This window comes from Lepisosteus oculatus, chromosome 23 (assembly GCF_040954835.1).
Source record: "Lepisosteus oculatus isolate fLepOcu1 chromosome 23, fLepOcu1.hap2, whole genome shotgun sequence".
Lineage (NCBI taxonomy): Eukaryota > Metazoa > Chordata > Actinopteri > Semionotiformes > Lepisosteidae > Lepisosteus > Lepisosteus oculatus.
This window is the reverse complement of record NC_090718.1, coordinates 1,318,577-1,336,474: the sequence shown is the minus strand read 5'-3', so window position 1 is coordinate 1,336,474 and position 17,898 is coordinate 1,318,577. Positions and strand designations below refer to the sequence as shown.

The 17,898-nt window shown below is 47.7% G+C and overlaps 1 long non-coding RNA gene across 1 annotated transcript; it reads right to left on the bottom strand.

The window, feature by feature from the left end:
- On the bottom strand, positions 1-12,604 carry LOC138224822 (uncharacterized). Its single transcript, XR_011183275.1, has 3 exons — positions 12,296-12,604; positions 1,094-1,287; positions 1-386 (listed from the first exon to the last, which is right to left on the bottom strand). It is a non-coding gene; the product is annotated as an uncharacterized lncRNA (long non-coding RNA).
- Positions 12,605-17,898: the final 5,294 nt, after the last annotated feature.

The window sequence follows — 17,898 nt, the reverse complement described above, 5'->3', positions numbered from 1 at the left end:
ACTAGTCAGCGGCTGTGTTTATTTCAGAGCAGTCGCTCGGCCTGCATTATTATTTCAGTGCAAGATGATGCTGTAGGTGGAGTATCAAGTGTTTCTGCAAGAACAGTGATTTCTAGAGGCAGTAGCACACCGGACCCCTGTGTGAGGGAGTGGACCCTCCTCCAACTTCAGCCCTGCTGTCCCTCCTCTCCCAGGGGCTCAGGGAGGACAGGAGCTGGACTCTTCTGCTCAGGTCCTGCAGGAGGTTCAGCTCTCCAGGGGCTCCAGCTGGGAGAAGGGAGGACCAGCTCCTCTCCCCACTGGCAGAGGGATGGAGGCCACAGCTCTCTCAGCGCTGCTCTCCTTCTGATCCAGAGCTCAGACACTCCTACTGCCAGACCTGAGGGCTTCAAGAAAAGGGATCTGAGGGCTGTAGGCAGCCGCTGCCATACAGTGCTGAACTACATTCATTCACCATATTGATTAACAGAACATTTCAGTTGACAATTCTGTACTTAACCTGCCAACTGTAGGAGTTCTGTCTGCACTGAAGTAGCAGGTGTTGTCATAAAACAGCTCCAGCCAGGACAGCTGCCCTGGGGACGAGTGGAGAAGCAGCAGGGAGGTCAACAGCTCCTCCTCCCTCTAGAGACCCAGCCAGCGGCTCTTCCCTGGGGAGGCTGAGCCCCCTCTGCTTGGCCAGGAGAAGCCTCTGGGACGCCCTCTGCTGGGCTGGCAGCTCTGGCCTCTGCAGACAGTCCTTCCTCTCCTTCTCCAGGGGTGCTGGGCAGGACCACACTGGGCCTCTGGGGCACCACTGTCCACCCTCCTCTCTGGGACAGAGATACTCCCACACCGCTTCTAGACACTGGGCTCTGAGCTCCCCACTGCACTGGAGACCCTGGGCTCCCAGCAGACTCATTTCTCTCCCCCTGCTGACCCTGACCTGGGACAGGCCAGCCCCTCCACAGCCCTGAGCTCAGGGTCCTGCAGGCTGGAGCCAGTCCTGTCCAGAGCACCAGGAGCTGCCACACCAGCTGGGCTCCTGGTCCAGAGAGACCCCCACACCAGTCCCACCAGCAGCAGGGTGACTGGGCCACAGCCCCACACTCACCTGCAGGGCTCCTGTCTCCTCCCTCTCAGACAGGCTGGGCTCCAGCACACTGCTGGCTCTCTGCTTCAGGCCCGACTCCCTCTCCTGAGCCCCTGTGGGTCAGCTGTCCAGTCACAGGGCTCCAGGCTGCAGTATTGCACATGACCACTAGAGGCACTGTCCCACTGCACCACCACACAGGGTGGATCCTGGCTCTGGAAAAAGACAAACCTGTGAAACCAAAAGGACAATAAAAGAGACATTTACAAGCTTAAACAAGAGAAACACACATAACAATAACACCAAAAGGCTTTCACTAAAGAGCATAAGACCAACAACTGCTCCTTCTAACCATGACGGGATGAGACGTAGGGTGTTTGACAGATGTACAGAGGGGTTTAGTCACAATAATCAATACAGGATCAATTACAAAACAGAAACTGAACAGAATTCAGAAAATTGTAGAGTGAGAGTGAGTGTAAGAGAGACCACAGACCTCCAGCTTTTACCCCGAGCTGTGAACCTTTGTACAGATGATGATGATGATGATGATGAAGTCGATGATGTCGAGACCCTCGTGTGTCAGAGCGCGTCTTCTAACTGTTACTGGAGAAACAAGACTGAAGCTCAGACCTTTCCAAAGGCTGAGTCCCTGAGCTGTGAGGATCATGAGGACTAGCTGGACAGTCCACTGTCCACTCCACAGCCTTGAGGAAGGAGGTAGGCAGGACAAGAGCTCCTCTTTAACAGAAGCTGTGAGAACTGAGGGAAGATTTTACTTTGTATATTTATTCAGTGTCAGTGTATCTGCAGCAGGGCTGTCCAGTCCTGGTCCTGGAGGGGTCAGTGTGTCTGCAGCAGGGCTGTCCAGTCCTGGTCCTGGAGGGGTCAGTGTGTGTCTGCAGGGCTGTCCAGTCCTGGTCCTGGAGGGTCAGTGTGTGCCTGCAGCAGGGCTGTCCAGTCCTGGTCCTAGAGGGGTCAGTGTGTCTGCAGCAGGGCTGTCCAGTCCTGGTCCTGGAGGGGTCAGTGTGTGTCTGCAGGGCTGTCCAGTCCTGGTCCTGGAGGGTCAGTGTGTGCCTGCAGCAGGGCTGTCCAGTCCTGGTCCTAGAGGGGTCAGTGTGTCTGCAGCAGGGCTGTCCAGTCCTGGTCCTGGAGGGGTCAGTGTGTCTGCAGATGATCCAGGTGTTTTCATATCAGCAGCAGGTGAAGAGCTGGGAGAATCTGTACCAGCCTCAGGAATGGACACCGATATCAGCTGACTGTTCCTTCACTCATTCATTCTGATAATTCACTACACTGATGTACTGTTTTAACATAATAAAACACTGCTGAACAAACTTTTAGTCACTTGTTTTCTCTTATTTTTGTTCTTTAAATAAACACCAGGTTGTGAACACCTCTTCCATGCTCTTGGGTTTTATTTCCTGTGTCTGTGAAGGAAACTGTGGTCTTCGTGGTGATGAGAGAGCTCTCTGCTAGTCATTAGATCGAAGAGTTTCGGGGGAACTTCTGACATGAGCTCTGTGGCTTGTGAGGGGTGAGATTCTCATGGAGAACAGTGGAAAGGTGAAGCCTGATTGTCCACATGTATAATTCAAGTCTAATTCCATCATACTGTCAAACTCAGAGCTGCTCAATACACACAGATGGAGTCACACTGTCTCACTGCAACACCTTTCACAGTGAAGCAGAGTCCTGTGCAACAGGCAGGACTGACAGCCCCTCTGAACACTGTGCAGGATCACAGCAGCTCCAGATCACTGCAGGATTCAGCGCAGCTCCAACTCTCCTCCATCTTAATTAATAATAATAATAATTGCTTACACTTATATAGCGCTTTTCTGGACACTCCACTCAAAGCGCTTTACAGGTAATGGGGACTCCCCTCCACCACCACCAATGTGTAGCATCCACCTGGATGATGCGACGGCAGCCATAGTGCGCCAGAACGCTCACCACACATCAGCTATCAGTGGGGAGGAGAGCAGAGTGATGTAGCCAATTCATAGAGGGGGATTATTAGGAGGCCATGATTGGTAAGGGCCAATTGGAAATTTGGCCAGGACGCCGGGGTTACACCCCTACTCTTTTTCGAGAAGCGCCCTGGGATTTTTAATGACCACAGAGAGTCAGGACCTCGGTTTTACGTCTCATCCGAAGGACAGCGCCTGTTTACAGTATAGTGTCCCCATCACTATACTGGGGCATTAGGACCCACATGGACCACAGGGTGAGCGCCCCCTGCTGGCCCCACTAACACCTCTTCCAGCAGCAACCTTAGTTTTTCCCAGGAGGTCTCCCATCCAGGTACTGACCAGGCTCACACCTGCTTAGCTTCAGTGGGTTGCCAGTTGTGAGTTGCAGGGTGATATGGCTGCTGGCTCTTCACAAACATCATCAATTCACTTCATCTGAGCTGCAGTTGTGCAGTGGCTCCTGCAGTCCAGCTGTGCTTCTGCTCTGTCTTTATTACAGAAGGGGCTCCTGCTCTCGGCTGGGGGGCGAATCGCAGTTTTAAAGCTTTTATATTTGGCGGTGCTGAAATTTCTGTGTGGTGCTGTGGCTCATCATGTAGCGTGCTGGTCTGTGGGTGGTGAGAGTCCGGGTACAAATCCCCAGACTAGTGTGCTGTCAATGCAGACCTGGGTTCAAGCCCGCAAGGAAAAGCTTTTGTAAAACCTGAAACACAGTAGATGAGAAACTACTTTTAGAATTGCAAGAAAAGGAGGGATAAGTATGACCGCGGAGTTACTCCAGATTTGGCAGGAAGTATAGCTCACTCAGCTGAACCCCGACTCCTACACATCTCCACCCCGGAGCCCCGGGTTCGAGACCCGCCTGGCTCTGCTGAGATTTATCTCCCCAGCTGAACTTGCGCTTCTCCGATTGGCTGCTCTTACACCCACCTCTTCCACACGCTGATTGGACACTATTAACACTGAACCCCGCCCTTACGCACAGCCACACCCCCTGTCTCAGTCACCATGGTGACGGGACGCGTTCCCTCTGCAGCGCGGAGCGTCATCCTTCACCTACCGGGCTGCGAGTGTCCTCGGGCGGCGGGGCTCTAATCGAGGCCGGGGATGAGGCTGCAGTCTAGGCCGCAGACCAGCGGCTCCCGACTCCCGACCACGACAGCCTGGTGCCCGGAGGCTGTAGCGCTGCGAGCCGCTTGGTGTGGCTGCTCACAGGGGGACCCGATTCACGACTCTCTACACCCCTGTACCCCACCCTCCCACACCCCAGAATAATCAATTAACCAATTAACACTCACAGCAGTTTATTACAGCAAATAAGGGTAGAAAGCATAAAACAATGACACTATACAGCAGTGTTATTAAGCAGATATCCACACATTTCCATCTCGGTCCCCGGTGTCTCTTATTTTGCTACCTCTGTTGTCCTTTTCGCGCTCATCAGGGGTTCACGTTATAAATAGGGGCGGGTCTGTGCTCCAGGCCCGTGCAGGCTGGGGTCAGGGGAGGTGGGGGGACTCCGGCGGCTCGCTGGCTGGGAGAGAGGCGGCTGGTACCAAAATTTCTTACAGGTTTTGACAAAAGCAGTAACGTTTTCTACAAGAAATGCATTTTAAATGTTTTAACTCTCTCGCTTTAACCTTTACTGCAGGACAGCCGGCGTTTCGAGAGCAAGGTAAGCGGTCTCTCTCTCTCCTCACACCGGGGGTTTCGGTTTTCACACCGGGTCTCACACGGCTGGGCTCCAGTTTCCTGCGGTCAGTTACCGGTAACTCGAGTTACCAGTTTCCCCAGTTCAAGGTAAACGGAGCGGTCGGCGCGTCTTCATGCAAACCGGCTCCGGAGAAAGAAAACCCAGCCGGACCTGCAGCTGCACAGTGAGTCGATACCGGTAAGAGAGACGAAGCCCCTGTGAAAGTGGGTTTCAGTCCTAAACGGGTCTTGAAGCTGCGCTTTCCTGACCGGGTCTCTCTCGGCCTCTAGGAAGAAGAGACTCGGACTCGCCTGTGAATCCGCCGCGGAGCTCCGGTCACTCGGTACACGGGTGGGTCTGCGCTCAGGTCTCCACGCCGAGAAGGACCCGACAGCCGCCGTTTAAAGCCCGGAGCCGCGCCAGGATCCTGCAGAAGCGTGGAAATGCAAACAAGAAAAAGCAGGTAAAAACACAACATACAACAAGCAGTTTAAAGAAGCTGAAGCACGATTTTAATACCATGTTTCTCCGCAGAGTCGAAGCCACAAGTCCTACAGCCCGTCCGGCAGCTCCAACAAAAGTAAGTTTCGAAATTCATTACTTTTCAAGCCCCATTTTACAACATTTTCCACTCGGACCGAGAAAAGCCGACAGCCGTCGCCCAGGATCCCGCTCCAGCTAAACGGTAAATTTGCGAAACTTTCTTTGTTTGCAAACTCGCTATTTAAAGGCAGAGAAGCGACTCGGGCGTCGGAACCGCTGAACAGCCGCGGATTGAAGTCTAATTGCAGACTGACCGCACCTGCCTTCTCATTCAGACTCGGCCAATAGGGGCGGCGGATCCCGGAGCTGCTCGTCTCTGCTGCTAAACAGCGAGTTTTCAAACAGGGACACGAGAGACCAAAAATCCCCTAACAGGGACAGTTAAACAAAAAATTAAATCTCATCTGAGGTTACGAACAGGTTTTAGTCTGAGCTACTCAGCTTGCAGCCCTTCCAGTGCACTCCACTGCAGTAATCTGACTCAACCAGCTGCTTAATTACTGCTGATCCTGCTAATTATCAATTCAACAGCACTGGGTGCAGCTACACTGTAATGCAGTGGACTGGAGAGGCTGCAAGTAGCTCTGATTCCAGTATCAAGGTCCCACCTTCACACTGCAATACCCTGAGACAGGACGGGCTCCCACACTGACACTACACTGCCCACTCATGCTCTTTATTCACCTCAAGGCAACACTGCTCACAGGGAACACAAATAAGGAACAAGCAGGTGTCGACTCCACACTGGAAAGGAAACAGGAAACTGGTTCTGGCTGTGCAGTGGTGTCTGTGTGTCGGGAGGCCATCAGGCTGCAGAGAAACAGGACACCTTGAGACAGAACAGGAGTCTGAAGAGGCTCTGAGGCTGGAAGCAATCACTTCTACACCTGTGCTCAACCCATTACCTCACCACGTCAAGCCCGAACAGTTAATAAACCTCATTCTCAACACTCATTACTAAACCAGTTTAATTTCTCTGGTTTATACACTCTCCTGTGATGAATGTTAATGGTTCCTGCCCCTCGCCTGCTTTCTGACAGCAACCAAACCACACAGCAGCTCTCCTGCGCTTGTGTTGGGGTGAACTTGACTGTCGCAGGGGAAGGACATGTTTTCTGATGATGTGGAGTGAGTCTGAATCCTGCAGTTAGTATGTGAACATGATTCAGATATCAGGACTCTACGGTGACGGTGTTAAGGACAATTGTAGCTGTTGTCTCACACATGAAAACTCCAGCGCCAGAATTAATGTTCTTCTCAGTGTGGAATTCTCTCCTACTTGTTCCTCTGCAGCTCCACACTGACACTCCTCTCCACTCTGAGCACATTAAAACAGGCAGGTTTTTCCTACAGCTGAATAATCTCCTTTCACCAACAGCCTCAGCTGCACTCCCACCCAAAAACACTCAGATCTTTTTCATGGTCCAGTGGAAGAATTCTAACAGCCCAGAACATGAACAAAGCACATTAATTCATGTCACTGGCCCTGTCAGTCAGCCCCTCCTGTCAAGGTGTACTGATACTGTGGGACACTTGAAAATGCAGGTTTTCATTGGAAAGGTACAGTGTCCTCCATCAGTACTGCAATGAGTCAACTTTACAGTCAAGCAATTTGTTCATGTGATCAGAACGGAAATATTATCCTGGTTTTATTCTGCGGTAATTCTCTGCATTCAGTTGATCATATTACAATAAAAAATGTTCTACTTTCTATTTTGACATTACTGGGACACATTCACTTTAAATACATTTCAGAGTGTGGAAGAGGATGTGCTTGTATATCCAGTAACTGCATGAGGTCTGAGACCCATTGAGCTCACTGCCCTCTGTAATCATCTGAGATGCTTTGCTGTTGCCACCAAGTTCTTATTTAGTCTTCAGGTGATCATACTTCAATTGTTTTTCCTTCTGTCAATAGGGTTGAAATCTAGGCATTAGACCCAACAAGTTAAGGTGTTTCAACAGTTATTCTCCTGATGACCTCCTTGGTTGCATTATAAACTGACTCAAAGCTACAGCACCTGAATATTTGATGTGTGTCCTCTGATCTGAGATGTAGATGACATGTATGGTCCCTAACTTACACCACCTCTAATCCTACTCCTGTACATGTGATCTCCATCTGAGCGCAGAGGACATTGAGGTGTTGCTGGAGCTCTCAGCTCTGAGTCCACAGCCTTCAGGTTTGAGCTTCAGTGACCCAGTACACTAGTGCTGATGGAGACAGACAGGTGAAGGAGTCTCCTCATGATCTCCCCAGGCCAGGCCATGACCCTCACAGGAGGTGCTGTTCTCTGGAGCATCTGCAGCTCCTTTCTTTCTCCACACTTGAACCTGTCATCTCTGTCCTCTGAGCACATGCTGAAGCCTGGTGGAGGTAATGTCATGGCCTGGGGATGCAGGAATGTCTCAGACTGAGTCACTCATCTTCATTGAGGATGTAGCTAATGATGGCAGCAGCAGAGTGATTTCTGAAGTTCACAGAAACAGGGGCTCTGATGCAGCAGAAAAGGCTTCCATACTTATTGGACAGTGCTGCACCATGCAGCATGACAATGACCCAAAGCATCCAGTCAGTGCAACCAAAGAGCTCATCAAGAGAAAACAGAAACTGGTCAAGTGTGTCTGTAGATCTCAATCCAACTCAAAGTCACTGCTTTAGCATGATACAAAGTAAAAGCATCTCAAGAACAGGCGATACCTCATCTTCATTGATGATACTGAGTACAGTGAGCTCATTTACTGGTTTATGCTATGAAATGCATGTAATGTGAATGTGTCCCAATATGTCAGAGCATATGACATGATGATGATTAATTCACCACTATTCCTGCTGCCTCCTGGTGTTCATCCACACTCAGAGGTCTGCGATTCAGATTTCCAAATTGAGGAGAATCTGATTGATAGGGTTGGCTTAGACCCCCACACCCTGACATCACACTGACACTCCTTCACTACAGCTGCAGCACGGAAGTGATCTGCATTAATGTGGAAGTCTGACCTGTACAATTCATCAAGCATATTCTGTAGGTGTCTAGAACTCCATCTTATATACTTGTTTCTGTATCAATACTGATATTCTCAATCATTTAAGATTTAAAACCAGAGCACTGAACTTTGAGCTGTTCCTGCAGAAGACAGAGAGGTGTAGCTGACAAGTCCAGCACCGTCAGGAGGTCAGCAGGAGGAAACAGTGGACAGTCTTGTACTGGCCAGGCCAGTCTCCACATTTAAATCCTCCAGAGCAGCATTTTACAAGAGCAAACACAAGAATAGACAACTTGAGCTGCTAAGAATATTGAGCTGACTGTGTCCAGACTGCAGGCAGTTACTGGCTCAAAGGCAGCTTCACCCAGATGTTTCCCAGTCTTTACTGTCACTTGATATTACAGCATTGAACTGGCTGTGCTTGAATATGATCAAATGTATGCAATTCCAAAAATAAAATGTATGTATATTCTGTTTGTTATTCATCATCTCCTGTTCATGAATAAACAGTGCTTGACTGTAAAGTTGTGGCTCATTGCTGGGGTACTGGGTGCAGATCTAGGACGAGTCTTGCTGTATTTAACAGTGCAGGGGGTTGACATGATTTGCTGTGGAACTGAGGGACCTGTGCTCAGGGGCAAACTGAGAACTAGATCTCGTTATGGGAAGCACTTGATGAGTAGTAACACCCTGTTCAGTGGAGTGCTCTGCACTCGGGTTTTAACTGTACAACAGGCTAGAGCCCCTTCAGTGATCTAGTGCTCAGTATCCCGCACTGTCCCGGGACAGATGTGATGGCAGTACTGTACAGCACACCTCGCTCTGCATGACCCCGGCTCATACACATTCCTTAGAGCGGTAGGTTCTTTTTAAAAAGCCAAGACGAACCTAGAACGAATTAAAATTTAAAAGCAACATGTGGGTGCGAGAGTTTAAAAAGCACAACCCAGCTCGGACAAACAGACCGCGTCTCTGTCGGCGCTGCAGCGCGATGTGAACAAACCGCGTCTTGGTCAACTTCCTGACGCCTGTGTAGTGATTGAACGTTGAAATTAATAAAACTCAGATGGTTCCTAAATCTGAATCGAATTAAAGCGGGAGAGCATTTCTCGTGACAGTAAGGACACGGTCTGGAGGTCTTGAGCCCTTTTTATTCCAAATTCATCCTCCCGACAGTGGGACGAGCCCGTGTTGCGCTGTACTGCCGAGTGATTCCCTGAGCCCCTCCGCCAGCGCAGCTCCTCACTCCTGTCTGATGACTGTCGCTGCTGCTCAGGGCTGAACTCCGAGCTCTTACCTGCTTGTCTTGTGTTTCAGGTCTCCCCTGGCTGCTGTCCCTGCCGCCCGCACAGGACCCATCCGGCACTGACCAGACTGCTGGCGCTGGACAGGAACTCGTCATCCCGGACGCCGTTACTTGTGATTCTGTAACTCACTGTGTTTTGTTTCATTGTTGCCAACTGTCTTTGATTTGTATGCTTGCAAAACTTAATAAAGAATTTTGACTTCTGTCTTACTTTCTTCTTCTTTTCTTCATAACATTATTTCTAAGACAAACATAAAACCAACCAAAATGGTGACTGAGCACCGTCGACAATGAATATTCACGAGGGGCGTGGCAATTGAGTAGGGAAGTGTCGCATTATTCATGAGAGGGTGTTGCCAAATGATGACATCACACCAGCCAATCAAAATGTCTGGATGAGAGCCCACCTCCAAGATTTTTGCTCTCATGTGATTGGTCAGTTTTGAAGCACCACTTCAGTTATGGGAGGAGGAGGAGGAGGAGGAGGAGGAGGAGGAACATTTTCTCTATTCTGATTGGTTGAAGGACCTGTCAATCAAATTACCACACTCCCAAATGACACACTTCTAAATAATTGACATGAGGTTTAACCCAATCGCAAAAGCCCATCTACAAGACCGGCCCCGGGTGAGATTTGTTTAATACTAATAAACTTTAATTATTCATTATAATGAATTAGAATAATTTGACATGTTAATTAGTAATTAAAAATTTAGACAGCAACTCTTTTTGTTTCAATTTCCCTAAGATACTTACATTTTTTAGGTAACACAATCTGAAAGACAGCAACAAAGTTTTTAAAAATACATTCTCCGAAAAACAGCCAGAAGTAAAATGAATTTAAATTGTATTTGTGTTCAGTACAAGTGTAAACATACATTTTAGAAATCCAAAAGCATTCGAATGAAAACCCTTTCTTTCCAGTTGAAAAAAGAAAAAGAAAAACAGAAATGATTAAAACAGAACTTACTAAATAATAATACTTAATAAACGCAAATGTGATGCAAATATAAATAATAAATATCTTACAAAAATATCAGAAAGTCACTTTTTCCACACTAAAGCAAATTGAGCGTTTTAATGCAATACAAACAATAAAAACCTTAAAAATTAAAAAAACAATTCTAGCCCAAAACTAATTTTCTAGTTCATATTAAGAAGACAAATGCAAATCAGCTCAAATGCAAATGAGGAGTTACCGCCGCTAATCAAACACAAACAACACAAAATCGCTCGATACAAAAATACTCGATACAATAATTTTCTACTGTTTCTTATTATTTTCTCCGGGCTGTGCTTCTGTTGTCTGCAGAATCCTGTGAATTTTCGTTCATATAACGTGCTGCTTGCCACTGCTCTTGAAATGTACTTGTAATTCGAGACTAACAAACATCACTCTTTTTTCAGTTTTGTGGTCTAAATCACATGTTCAGTCAGTCTGGCGGGACCATGTACGAGTCGAGAGGTAAGTTTCAGTGTTTTCTCTGCGTCTCGTTTCTCTCCCGCTCTCTCACTCCGGAGCTCGGCCAGGACTCGCGGCCCCAGTGACAGTGAGGGGAGAGTTTTACTGCCTGCCGCTCTGGTATCGACAACATGTCGGGTAAGAACCGGGGAACGGCGTCAGACAGACGGGGCGCTGCTTTCACAGCCCGGGTCAGCTCTCTTGGGCAACTCACTGGTACCCTGGCTTGACCAAGAGGAGCGGGCTGTCGGGCTGTGGGAGCAGCTGTCTGCAGAGCCGCGGATACAGACCGTGTACCTGGCTCTGCCGTCTGTAGCTGCAGGCTGCCCCCTGGTGGCGGCTAAGAGCAACAGCGTGTGAGCTCGGGCTTCTGAAACAGTGGAGCTCACTCCACTACTTCACTGTTCAGTCCTGTACTACCGTTCTTACTCACTGGAGTGTGAAATGTACTCTGACACAGCTCGACTTTGAGTTTTAATGACTGAGTTCAGATGCTGATGGCATGTCCACTCCCTAACCCCACTACTAACCCCACTCCTCACTCTTCTACATGTGATCAACATCCCAGCTCAGAGGAGGAGCTGAAGACACTCAGTACTCCTGTGATGATCAGGCATATACACTAGATTTTCAACACATGACATAACGATCTTGTCTGTTACAATAAAAAATACAAAGGAATACGTTTCTTTGACTACTGATCTCAATTGTAAAATAAGTGAAAAGATCCAGAGAGCATCTATATAATTTATATACTTGTATAGTTTTTCAGATAATAGTGTTTTGGGGATGAAACAGATGATGCTTTAATTAACGAACATTCAGCAAAAACAAACATCTTTTCCTCCTGTTACTCTATTAAACTGAGGGCTTCCTGTATTTCTCTTTAATGTTTTCTTAATTCATTAAATATTTGTTTCTGTTAATCACGCTTCTGCTGTCTGTTCTTTTACAGTTTCTGATCCTCTGACTGTCTGTAACTCGTCTGTCTTGAACAGATTTCTAGATTTCAGTTGGTCTTTAATTCTGCTGTGGCCAGTGTTCTCACTCAGTGGGAGCTGACTGAATCAATACTCTAGTGGAGAGAGGGGTAGATTCTGTATTATTGTCAATGTGTTGTTATTGCCCTGCTGGGATCTTCTCCGGCTCTCAGCCCCTCTTGCCCCTCTCTGTCAGCTCCTGTCCTCCTGTCAGGATGTTCACCTTCCCTCTTGCACTGCTGTCACCCTGAGCTCCCAGACACAGGCGCTCTTACCTCCCTCCCTGTCCAGCCAGAGTCTGCTCCTCTTCTCCGTGAGCAGGCACACAGTCTGCCTCTTCCTTTCCTTGCTGATCCCAGCACGGACATTCCTGACTCCTGGAGAAGACGGCACAGGGGAAAGACTGGAAAGGCTGCTGCTGGGAGAGGTGATTCTGACAACATCGAGGTGACCAGGTGATGTTTTAATCCTGCAGTTTTACTGCTCTTTGTTTCCCTCAAGGCAACACAAATACAGAACAAGCAGGTCGCCCAGGATCCCACTGCAGCTAAACGGTAAATTTGCGAAACTTTCTTTGTTTGCAAACTCGATATTTCAAGAGAAGCGACTCCGGCGTCTGAACCGCTGAACAGCCGTGGATTGAAGTCTAATTACAGACTGACCGCACCTGCCTTCTCATTCAGACTCGGCCAATAGGGGCGGCGGATCCCGGAGCTGCTCGTCTCTGCTGCTAAACAGCGCGTTTTCAAACAGGGACACGAGAGACCAAAAATCCCCTAACAGGGACAGTTAAACAAAAAAAAAAAACCTCATCTGAGGTTAAAAATAGGTTTTAGTCTGAGCTACTCGGCTTGCAGCCCTTCCAGTGCACTCCACTGCAGTAATCTGACTGAACCAGCTGCTTAATTACTGCTGATCCTGCTAATTATCAATTCAACAGCACTGGGTATAGCTACACTGTAATGCAGTGGACTGGAGAGGCTGCAAGTAGCTCTGATTCCAGTATCAAGGTCCCACCTTCACACTGCAATACCCTGAGACAGGATGGGCTCCCACACTGACACTACACTGCCCACTCATGCTCTTTATTCACCTCAAGACAACACTGCTCACAGGGAACACAAATAAGGAACAAGCAGGTGTCGACTCCACACTGGAAAGGAAACAGGAAACTGGTTCTGGCTGTGGAGTGGTGTCTGTGTGTCGGGAGGCCATCAGGCTGCAGAGAAACAGGACACCTTGAGACAGAACAGGAGTCTGAAGAGGCTCTGAGGCTGGAAGCAATAACTTCTACACCTCTGTTCAACTGTTTGATTATTGTGACATTGTGGAAAAACTGAAAATAAAACCATTAAGATCACTAACACTCTCATTCTCTCTTTTTATATTTCTATTTATCATTCTTGTGTTTGTTTAGACAGTCTTCTCTGACCAGCTGGTCACAGGTCAGGCAGTGACCAGACCCAGGACAGCGGGTCAGTCAGTATTTCAGCTGGAAATTAGGGCTCTAGATCACAGTTCAGCAGAGAAGGCAAAATGTTTTCAATTCAATTGCCAAGGAAAATGTAAAGATGCAGTTTAACACTGAACAGCCTGCAATAATGTGTTGTCACACGTGTTGTCACACGCTGTGTTGTCACACATCAACTCCTCCATCACAGAGTCCCTGGACCCCCTGCAGTTCGCCTACCAGAACAACAGATCAGTAGATGATGCTGTCTCCCTGACTCTGCATACAGCCTTGGAACACCTGGACACTAAGAACTCGTATGTGAGAATGCTGTTTGTGGACTACAGTTCAGCATTCAATTCCATCATACCCAGTCAACTGGTGACAAAGCTCAGGGGATTAGGACTGTGCAACTCTGTCTGCAACTGGCTGCTGGACTTTCTTATCGAGAGACCACAGGTGGTGCGGATAGGCAATAAAACATCAACACCACTCACCCTGAGCACTGGAACCCCACAAGGCTGCTGTCTGAGTCCAAGGTTGTACTCCCTGTTCACTCACGACTGCACAGCAAGACACAGCAATAACCGCATCATCAAGTTTGCGGATGACACCACTATAATAGGCCTGATCAGTGATGATGACGAGTCCACTTACAGGGATGAAGTCGTACAGCTGCTTAGGTGGTGTCATAGCAATAACCTGGACCTGAACATAAAGAAAACGAAAGAGCTAATAGTGGACTTTCGGAGACACAGGCCACACACTCACAGCCCACTCAGTATTGATGGAACGGAAGTGGAAACAGTCACCAGCTTTAGGTTTTTGGGAATTCACATCTCTAAAGATCTAACCTGGACTGTGAACACTGACTCTATCATGAAGAAGGCTCAGCAGCGCCTTTATTTCTTGAGGTGCCTCAAGCGATGGGGGATGCCAATACATGTGTTGGTGAACTTCTACCGCTGCACTATCGAGAGCGTCCTCACCAACGGGATCACCGTGTGGTATGGCAACACCTCTTCGCGAGAAAAAAAGGCACTGCAGAGAATGGTCAATATGGCCCAGAAGATCATCGGCTGCGGTCTCACCGAGATTAAACAGATCTATGAGGACCGCTGCCGTGGTAGAATTCTGGCCATCACAGAGGACAGTCACCACCCCGGGCATGAGCTCTTCACCCCACTGCCCTCAGGCAAGAGATATAAGAGCATACGGACACTTACCACCAGATTCTTCAATAGCTTCTATCCACAAGCAGTGAGACTGGCGAACACATTTAGCCATCCCCCTCGGACCACACCTACACCATCACCATCTACCTCATTGTAATTTATTTATTGTACGTCTCCAGTCATTGTTTACACGTCTGTATTGTTTACATTCAAATGGTCTGCATGTTTACTTGCACATTGTCTATTGTTTGTTTGTACATTGTCTTGATGCACTGTTTGCACTTTGTTTTGTTATTTACACTTGTTTTACAAACGAGAGACTTTCTGTAAGTAAGAATTCCATTGTACCAGTACCGGTTACATATGGCAATAAAGTTTAAGTTCAAGTTAATCTAGCACCCGTTTCCCACTGACTGTTTTCAGTAACTTGTGTTTCAGGGTCAGGAGAGCAGGAGTATGAAGAAAGGGGTACAGAGAGAATTCGGGGAGGTGAATTCCGGGGGGAGTGTGGGAGGCAGGAATCTGTAAAGGATCAGACCGATTTCTTTCTCCTAGTCGATGGAGAGCTGGAGGAAGGGGTGATGCTGGTTTAACACTTGCTCTGGGACACTTGAAGATCAGATCCCCACAAGAGTCACTTCTTCACAAAACATAGTGGATTTTCTTTTAAACTGATCAGTTTTATTCTAAGCTAAATCAAACTGAACCCCAATGTATTTTAGATATGTAGGAGATGAATATTAGTAAAATATATTCTCTGCACACAGATCTGTACTCAGATTTCTAGCTGAATTACTCGTGTGTAACGGGTCGAGACCACAAGCTCAGACACCGACAACATGTGTGAACGAGAAAACAATTACAGGTCCCTGGAAGTCACTCGTAAGATAATTAATAATTGCTTACAATTATATAGCGCTTTTCTGGACACTCCACTCAAAGCGCTTTACAGGTAATGGGGATCCCCTCCACCACCACCTGTGTGCAGCCCCACCTGGATGATGCGACGGCAGCCATAGTGCGCCAGAACACTCCCCACACATCAGCTCTCAGTGGGGAGGAGAGCAGAGTAATGTAGCCAATTCACAGAGGGGGATTATTAGGAGGCCATGATTGGTAAGGGCCAATGGGAAATTTGGCCAGGATGCCAGGGTTACACCCCTACATTTTTCGAGAAGCGCCCTGGGATTTTTAATGACCACAAAGAGTCAGGACCTCGGTTTTACGTCTCATCCAAAGGACAGCACCTGTTTACAGTATAGTGTCCCCGTCACTATACTGGGGCATTAGGACCCATGTGTTCCACAGGGTGAGCACCCCCTGCTGGCCCCACTAACACCTCTTCCAGCAGCAGCCTTAGTTTTTCCCAGGAGTCTCCCCTCCAGGTACTGACCAGGCTCACACCTGCTGAGCTTCACTGAAGAGCGATATGGCTGCTGGCAAGATGTTGCCTAATGTTCAAATTTATAATAAATAACCTATTCTGTACTTAATGTGTTACTTAAAGCAATACGAAAACGTAAAATGAGAACGTTGTGAATTATGCATTAGTTCACGGATAACTAATAAAGTAAACAATTGCAGCGATAATGAACTCACCTGCGGCCGGTGAGCGTCTCCTCTGAGCATGTGTGGGACTCGGCTCGCCTGGCGCAGGTGAGGCTACTGTCTATGACGTAGTTATCACGTCCACAAAATGTTCCAGTGCGACTCCCTCCTTTAATGTTTATAAGAGGCTTGAGGTCTTCAGGTTTGTAATGATCTCTGGTAAGAGATTGTTCAGTATTTTCACTGTTTGCCCTTTACTTGTATTATTTAATTTTCAGTAAACCTTGGAAAATAAATAACTACTTTGTTTCTACAAAGTTTAAATGGTATGTTTAAATGGTTCTGTATGCTGAGGGGCATACAGAAGACTCAATAAAATACACTTAAGCAGCAGTTAATTCTTTATTACAATATTATACAGACAATACCCCGTTGTCCGACGTCTCAGAAATGTGTTTTGCATCCAAGCAGCTTTATTTTACACACAAACACAGTTTCAAAAAATACAAGAACAGTACAAATACTGACCCCTCCTCCAGACTCTGGACGCTGGACTGTGAGCAGTACTGGCCCCTCCTCCAGACTCTGGACACTGGACTGTGAGCAGTACTGACCCCTCCTCCAGACTCTGGACACTGGACTGTGAGCAGTACTGACCCCTCCTCCAGACTCTGGACACTGGACTGTGAGCAGTACTGACCCCTCCTCCAGACTCTGGACACTGGACTGTGAGCAGTACTGACCCCTCCTCCAGACTCTGGACGCTGGACTGTAATTAGTAGTAACAGTGTCACTCCACTGTGCTGTGAAGCTCAGTTTAAATTGCAAAACACATCTACAGAGGCCTAGAGAGCACTCTGTGACACAGAGCTCAGTAGCTCAAGTGTCCAGGGACAGATGTCATTTAATGTTTGTCAATTTGCATCTAATTTGCACATTGTTCCCTTTAGTTGACAATGTTCTACTCACAATGTGTTTATGACTTGTCTCTTACTCTTTCTCTGAAATACTGAGACTGCACTGCTCATCAGTAACCCCGGAGTGAAGGTGCTCAGTGCTGTCTGCCCTGCTTCACACAGGTGGGTCATTCTGCTGCTCTCTCATAGACTGACAGGCAGCTTTACTCAACTGTCCACTTTTCTGCTTCTTTGTATCACTAATATATTTCTATCCTGTTTGTTGGCTTGTGAGTCTTCACAGAGCAGTGGGGGGTAGGCCAGTCCCTGAGACGTCAGCCTGTCTTGTGCAGAAGATCACAGAGGGCCTTCACAGGAAACAGGTCTGGGGTTTTAAGGTTATAAGGTGCTTTTCTGCTTGCTGTGTCATTTTAACCTGTTTTATTTAAAGAGAAGTAAGATCCTTTTGTCTGTGCTCTGTGTCAGAGTCACTGGCAATGGGACAGGACTCCTCTGACTGTCTGAACCTGTCTGGATTGTTATACCTTTATTTCAGTGTGATCACTTACACGCAGTGTTTTATCAGAGATGTGCTGCCCTAGAAGATTAACTCTACATCACCCCTGAGACATGCAGTTAGTTCACCAACAGGTGAGATCACTGACTGTACTTGTCTGTAAAGCAGAGAACAGCCTGTCTAGTGATGAGAGGAGGAGGCTGGTTGTCAGAAGTCATATTCTCAAAATGAACAGCTGATGCTGAAGATCGAGATCTAAAAACTTTAACAGGCTCTTCTCTAAAGTAGAGGC